An 8,313-nucleotide genomic window follows, 5' to 3' on the forward strand; every position below is an offset into this window, starting at 1 on the left:
TCTGAGTACAATGGAGGGCCAATGGGCAGGACAAGAAAAGGGCTTGTACTTTACAGGTAACTACCATTCAAAATAATGGATTAACATGGGGACAGGAATAATCACTGAGGTGGTTGTTTATAATACATGTTACTTTTAATACTTTCAACATATTACCCACTATACTCTGGAGGCATCTGATCTCTGGACATTGCCTTAGACCTTTTCCTGAATGCTCCCCCAGTCCCTGACTTCTCCCCATTTCAGTGATGCTCAAACTTGGTTCCTGGGCCCAGTCCCAGAGGCCCTGACCTGATAAAGCAGGGGGGATCTGGAAAGATGCACTTCTAACAAATTCTAGCAAATCAGTATATGCTGATGCTGCTGGGTCACCAGTACATTTTGAGGAGCAGTGTTCCACCTGAATCTTAACCTTTATTAGGCCCAAGACAAATCCCACATTGCCTACACAAAAATCCACCTCATCCATTTCACTTTCTTCATCAGCACTCAAAAGCCCCTGTGTATTTAGTAAATACTAGAGTATTTTATTTGATATGAATTGGATTTAACCATAAACCCCTTAAGAACAGAGGATATGACATACATTTTATTAGAAACATGTATCTAAAAGTGTGGTCCACAAGATACTTTTGTTAATAATCCCCCCCCCCAAGCTTGCAACAAAGCAAGTTCCCAGCTGTACCCCAGAAAAGGGGTTTTGGGGATGGGGTTGCAACATTTGCATATGAACAACTCCTCAGGTTGTTCTTCTGCATACTAAAAATAGCGAACAATTTCCTGGAAACAACACCATTCACATCAGGGAGTCCCCTCACAGACAGGCAAAGTGTGCACTGACACCACATGGTCTAGGAAGCTGAGATGTAGTGGTTGGGAGTAGATGCTGCCTTTCCTGCCACTCTCAGGTTCAGAGGACATGCTGGGAGAGTCCAGCTCTGCTTCTCCACACCTCAGCCATTCCCCTCAGCACCACTGAGCAGGCTCCTTCTCCAACCAGCACTCTGGAAGGTGGGATGGTGAGAGAAGAAGCACGCTGCACCAGCCTGGAGGTCAAGGGATGGGGAAGGCCACACTTAGAGCATCCTGCAGAGATCAAGTTCTGACCAGGCTATGGTCAGAGCTCATGACCCCAAGCTATCTGTACAGAAAATACAGACAGTATAACAAGTAGGCTTGAATTTCATGACAGTGTCTTGCTTACCACTAGGCCACTCCTATCCACTGGCCTGGGAGCTATGCTTTTCCAGAAAGACCTAGTGGGAATGCAGGGAAAAGGCAGCCGCGGCTGGAAGATCATAATCCAAGACGGCTTCTTCACTTATGTTTCTGGTGCCTCTGTGCCCTTTGATTTTCTTTCTCCCTGCTTGTCATGTCTTATCTCCTGGGCCCACTTCACATGGCCTGGGCTTTTCACAGCATGGTGGTCTCCAATAGTCAGACATGGCTGGCTTCCAAGAGATGCCAGTGGTCTTGGCCTGTTTTCCTCCTGGGCCCATGGGCCCAAGTGGTTCTAGAGTAGAGATATAAGAGTGGCCAGGTGTCCCTGTAGAATGGCCTTTTGGGTAGGGAATGTTGTATAAAATACAATTTGCTTATGTTTAGGAATGAAAATCGGCAAAACATAATGACTTATTGGATATATAGAGCAAGTGAGAGAAATGAGTCAGAGATTATTCTAAGGTTTCTAAGTTCAGGGATGGGAGATAATGGCCCCACCAACAGTGCTTTAGGTAAAGGACGAATTTAGTTTTGGACATGTTAGAATGGTTGACTGTGTGGGTTAGGGAATATCTAGATGGAAACCGTCAATAATTAGCTTGAGTCTGTTGCTTGGGTCGTTAGATTTAGCAATCAGCATGTACTTGGAAATCTCAGGGCAAATAATGGCATATAGGGAGAGGTACAGGTTGTCCAAGAAGGCTTCAGACAGAAAACTACAACAGCTATTATATGAGGAGTAATAGGAGACTGATGGATGGGTGAGACAGAGGATGAATTGTCCTAGAAAAGAAGGTGGTGATGCTCTTTGAGAAAGGACTAATCAACAGTGTGACAGACACATAAAATAAGAGTGAGACTCAAAAATGTTCTCTGACTTTTTTTTAATAAGATTTATTTATTGACTTTAGGGGGAGGGGCAGAGGGAGAGAGGGGGGGAAAGGATCTCAAACAGACTCCACATTGAGTGCAGAACCCAACTTGTATCTCTATCCCACAACCCTGATATCATGACCTGAGCTGAAATCAAGAGTCAGATGCTTAACCAACTGAGCCACCCAGGTGCCCCGTTCTCTGACTTTTTCGAATTGAGTTAATTGAATGCACATGTGAATATAGTTTCAGTAGAGCTGGGGAAGCAGAAGACATGAGTTAAAGGATGGAGAGGAAACATGGAGGAAACTGCTTTTTGAAAGTTCAGATAAGAAGGTGGGGAGAAGAGGAGGAGTCAAGATGGCGGAGAAGTAGCAGCTGAGACTACTTCAGGTAGCGGGAGATCAGCTAAATAGCTTATCTAAAGATTGCAAACACCTATAAATCCAACGGGAGATTGAAGAGAAGAAGAACAGCAATTCCAGAAATAGAAAATCAACCACTTTCTGCAAGGTAGGACTGGCGGAGAAGTGAATCCAAAGCGACGGGAAGATAGACCGCGGGGGGAGTGGCCGGCTCCTGGCGAGCAGCGGAGCAACAGAGCACAAAATCGGGACTTTCAAAAGCCTGTTCCACTGAGGGACATCGCTCCAGAGGCTTAACTGGGGTGAAGCCTGGGCGGGGTCAGCGTGGCCTCAGGTCCCACAGGGTCACAGAAGGATCGGGGGTGTCTGAGTGTCGCAGAGCTTACCGGTATTAGAACAGGGAAGCCGGCTACAGAGACAGCCGAGGAGTGAGCTCTAAACTCGGGGTTACCTTGAACCAGTCGCAGGCTCGGTCAGCTCAGAGCGCGGCCAGAGGCCAGGGTGATGGGAGTCATTGGGCGCTGTTCTCTGAGGGCGCACTGAGGAGTGGGGCCCCGGGCTCTCGGCTCCTCTGGGCCGGAGACTGGGAGGCCGCCATCTTCACTCCCGTCCTCTGGAACTCTATGGAAAGCGCTCAGGGAACAAAAGCTCCCGAAAGCAAACCCAGCAAACCCGAGCGGATTACTCAGCCCGGCCCCGGGTAAGGGCGGTGCAACTCCGCCTGGGGCAAAGACGCTTGAGAATCACTACAACAGGCCCCTCCCCCAGAAGATCAACGGGAAACCCAGCCAGAACCAAGTTCACCTACCAAGGAGTGCAGTTTCAGTACCAAGGAGAGCAGCGGAATTCCAGAGGAGAAGAAAGCAAAGCATGGAACTCATGGCTTTCTCCCCATGATTCTTTAGCCTTGCAGTTAATTTAATTTTTTTTTCTCTTTTTCAATTTTTTTTTTCTCTTCTTCTGCTAAATTTTTTTAACTTTTACCGTTTTCTTTTTTTAACGTTTTATAAATAGTTTATCTAATATATATATATATATATATTTTCCTTTTTATATTTTTTATCGGCTTTCTTTTTTTAATAGTTTCTTTTTTTTTTCTTTCTGAACCCCTTTTTATCCCCTTTCCCCCCCCTCACTATTTGGGATCTCTTCTGATTTGGCTAAAGCATATTTTCCTGGGGTTGTTGCCACCCTTTTAGTATTTTACTTGCTCCTTCATATACTCTTATCTGGACAAAATGACAAGGCGGAAAAATTCACAACAAAAAAAAGAACAAGAAGCAGTACCAAAGGCTAGGGACCTAATCAATACAGACATTGGTAATATGTCAGATATAGAGTTCAGAATGATGATTCTCAAGGTTCTAGCCGGGCTTGAAAAAGGCATGGAAGATATTAAAGCAACCCTCTCGGGAGATATAAAAGCCCTTTCTGGAGAAATAAAAGAACTAAAATCTAACCAAGTTCAAATCAAAAAAGCTATTAATGAGGTGCAATCAAAAATGGAGGCTCTCACTGCTAGGATAAATGAGGCAGAAGAAAGAATTAGCGATATAGAAGACCAAATGACAGAGAATAAAGAAGCTGAGCAAAAGAGGGACAAACAGCTACTGGACCACGAGGGGAGAATTCGAGAGATAAGTGACACCATAAGACGAAACAACATTAGAATAATTGGGATTCCAGAAGAAGAAGAAACAGAGAGGGGAGCAGAAGGTATATTGGAGAGAATTATTGGAGAGAATTTCCCCAATATGGCAAAGGGAACAAGCATCAAAATCCAGGAGGTTCAGAGAACCACCCTCCAAATCAATAAGAATAGGTCCATACCCCGTCACCTAATAGTAAAATTTACAAGTCTTAGTGACAAAGAAAAGATCCTAAAAGCAGCCCAGGAAAAGAAGTCTGTAACGTACAATGGTAAAAATATTAGATTGGCAGCAGACTTATCCACAGAGACCTGGCAGGCCAGAAAGAGCTGGCATGATATATTCAGAGTACTAAATGAGAAAAACATGCAGCCAAGAGTACTATATCCAGCTAGGCTATCATTGAAAAAAGACGGAGATATTAAAAGCTTCCAGGACAAACAAAAACTGAAAGAATTTGCAAACACCAAACCAGCTCTACAGGAAATATTGAAAGGGGTCCTCTAAGCAAAGAGAGACCCTAAAAGTAGTAGATCAGAAAGAAACAGAGACAATATACAATAACAGTCACCTTACAGGCAATACAATGGCACTAAATTCATATCTCTCAATACTTACCCTGAATGTTAATGGGCTAAATGCCCCAATCAAAAGACACAGGGTATCAGAATGGATAAAAAAACAAAAACCATCTATATGTTGCCTACAAGAAACTCATCTTAAACCTGAAGACACCTCCAGATTTAAAGTGAGGGGGTGGAAAAGAATGTACCATGCTAATGGACATCAGAAGAAAGCAGGAGTGGTAATCCTTATAGCAGATCAATTAGATTTTAAGCCAAAGACTATAATAAGAGATGAGGAAGGACACTCTATCATACTCAAAGGAACTGTCCAACAAGAAGATCTAACAATTTTAAATATCTATGCCCCTAACGTGGGAGCAGCCAACTATATAAACCAATTAATAACAAAACCAAAGAAACACATCGACAAGAATACAATAATAGTAGGGGATTTTAACACTCCCCTCACTGAAATGGACAGATCATCCAAGCAAAAGATCAACAAGGAAATCAAGGCCTTAAATGACACACTGGACCAGATGGACATCACAGATATATTCAGAACATTTCATCCCAAAGCAACAGAATACACATTCTTCTCTAGTGTACATGGAACATTCTCCAGAATAGATCACATTCTTGGTCCTAAATCAAGTCTCAACCAGTATCAAAAGATTGGGATCATTCCCTGCATATTTTCAGACCACAATGCTCTAAAGCTAGAACTCAATCACAAGAGGAAATTTGGAAAGAACCCAAATACATGGAGGCTAAACAGCATCCTTCTAAAGAATGAATGGGTCAACCAGGAAATTAAAGAAGAATTGAAAAAATTTATGGAAACAAATGATAATGAAAACACAATGGTTCAGAATCTGTGGGACACAACAAAGGCAGTCCTGAGAGGAAAATATATAGCGGTACAAGCCTTTCTCAAGAAACAAGAAAGGTCTCAGGTACACAACCTAACCCTACACTTAAAGAGCTGGAGAAAGAACAAGAAAGAAACCCTAAACCCAGTAGGAGAGGAGAAATCATAAAGATCAGAGCAGAAATCAATGAAATAGAAACCAAAAAAACAATAGAACAAATCAACAAAACTAGGAGCTGGTTCTTTGAAAGAATTAATAAGATTGATAAACCCCTGGCCAGACTTATCAAAAAGAAAAGAGAAAGGACCCAAGTAAATAAAATCATGAATGAAAGAGGAGAGATCACAACGAACACCAAAGAAATACAGACAATTATAAGAACATACTATGAGCAACTCTACGCCAACAAATTTGACAATCTGGAAGAAATGGATGCATTCCTAGAGACATATAAACTACCACAACTGAACCAGGAAGAAATAGAAAGCCTGAACAGACCCATAACCAGTAAGGAGATTGAAACAGTCATCAAAAATCTCCAAACAAACAAAAGCCCAGGGCCAGACGGCTTCCCGGGGGAATTCTACCAAACATTTAAAGAACTAATTCCTATTCTCCTGAAACTGTTCCAAAAAATAGAAATGGAAGGAAAACTTCCAAACTCATTTTATGAGGCCAGCATCACCTTGATCCCAAAACCAGACAAGGATCCCATCAAAAAAGAGAACTACAGACCAATATCCTTGATGAACACAGATGCAAAAATTCTCGCCAAAATACTAGCCAATAGGATTGAACAGTACATTAAAAGGATTATTCACCACGACCAAGTGGGATTTATTCCAGGGCTGCAAGGTTGGTTCAACATCCGCAAATCAATCAATGTGATACAACACATTAATAAAAGAAAGAACAAGAACCATATGATACTCTCCATAGATGCTGAAAAAGCATTTGACAAAGTACAGCATCCCTTCCTGATCAAAACTCTTCAAAGTGTAGGGATAGACGGCACATACCTCAATATTATCAAAGCCATCTATGAAAAACCCACCGCAAATATCATTCTCAATGGAGAAAATCTGAAAGCTTTTCCGCTAAGGTCAGGAACACGGCAGGGATGTCCGTTATCACCACTGCTATTCAACATAGTACTAGAAGTCCTAGCCTCAGCAATCAGACAACAAAAGGAAATTAAAGGCATCCAAATCAGCAAAGAAGAAGTCAAACTATCACTCTTCGCACATGATAGGATACTATATGTGGAAAACCCAAAAGATTCCACTCCAAAACTGCTAGAACATGTACAGGAATTCAGTAAAGTGTCAGGATATAAAATCAATGCACAGAAATCAGTGGCATTTCTCTACACCAACAACAAGACAGAAGAAAGAGAAATTAAGGAGTCCATCCCATTTACAATTGCACCCAAAACTATAAGATACCTGGGAATAAACCTAACCAAAGAGACTAAGAATCTATACACAGAAAACTATCAAGTACTCATGAAAGAAATTGAGGAAGACACAAAGAAATTGAAAAATGTTGCATGCTCCTGGATTGGAAGAATAAATATTGTGAAAATGTCTATGCTACCTAAAGCAATCTACACATTTAATGCAATTCCTATCAAAGTACCATCCATTTTTTTCAAAGAAATGGAACAAATAATCCTAAAATTTATATGGAACCAGAAAAGACCTCGAATAGCCAAAGGAATATTGAAAAAGAAAGCCAAAGTTGGTGGCATCACAATTCCAGACTTCAAGCTCTATTACAAAGCTGTCATCATCAAGACAGCATGGTACTGGCACAAAAACAGACACATAGATCAATGGAACAGAATAGAGAGCCCAGAAATAGACCCTCAACTCTATGGTCAACTCATCTTCGACAAAGCAGGAAAGAATGTCCAATGGAAAAAAGACAGCCTCTTCAATAAATGGTGTTGGGAAAATTGGACAGCCACATGCAGAAAAATTAAATTGGATCATTTCCTTACACCACACACGAAAATAGACTCAAAATGGATGAAGGACCTCAATGTGAGAAAGGAATCCATCAAAATCCTCGAGGAGAACACAGGCAGCAACCTCTTCGACCTCAGCCGCAGCAACATCTTCCTAGGAACATCACCAAAGGCAAGGGAAGCAAGGGCAAAAATGAACTTTTGGGATTTTATCAAGATCAAAAGCTTTTGCACAGCAAAGGAAACAGTTAACAAAACCAAAAGACAACTGACAGAATGGGAGAAGATATTTGCAAAGGACATATCAGATAAAGGGCTAGTGTCCAAAATCTATAAAGAACTTAGCAAACTCAACACCCAAAGAACAAATAATCCAATCAAGAAATGGGCAGAGGACATGAACAGACATTTCTGCAAAGAAGACATCCAGATGACCAACAGACACATGAAAAAGTGCTCCATATCACTCGGCATCAGGGAAATACAAATCAAAACCACCATGAGATATCACCTCACACCAGTCAGAATGGCTAAAATGAACAAGTCAGGAAATGACAGATGCTGGCGAGGATGCAGAGAAAGGGGAACCCTCCTACACTGTTGGTGGGAATGCAAGCTGGTGCAACCACTCTGGAAAACAGCATGGAGGTTCCTCAAAATGTTGAAAATAGAACTACCCTATGACCCTGCAATTGCACTGCTGGGTATTTACCCTAAAGATACAAACGTAGTGATCCAAAGGGGCACGTGCACCCGAATGTTTATAGCAGCAATGTCTACAATAGCCAAACTATGCAA

This window comes from Lutra lutra, chromosome 4, assembly GCF_902655055.1.
Source record: "Lutra lutra chromosome 4, mLutLut1.2, whole genome shotgun sequence".
In the NCBI taxonomy this organism is placed as follows: Eukaryota; Metazoa; Chordata; class Mammalia; order Carnivora; family Mustelidae; genus Lutra; species Lutra lutra.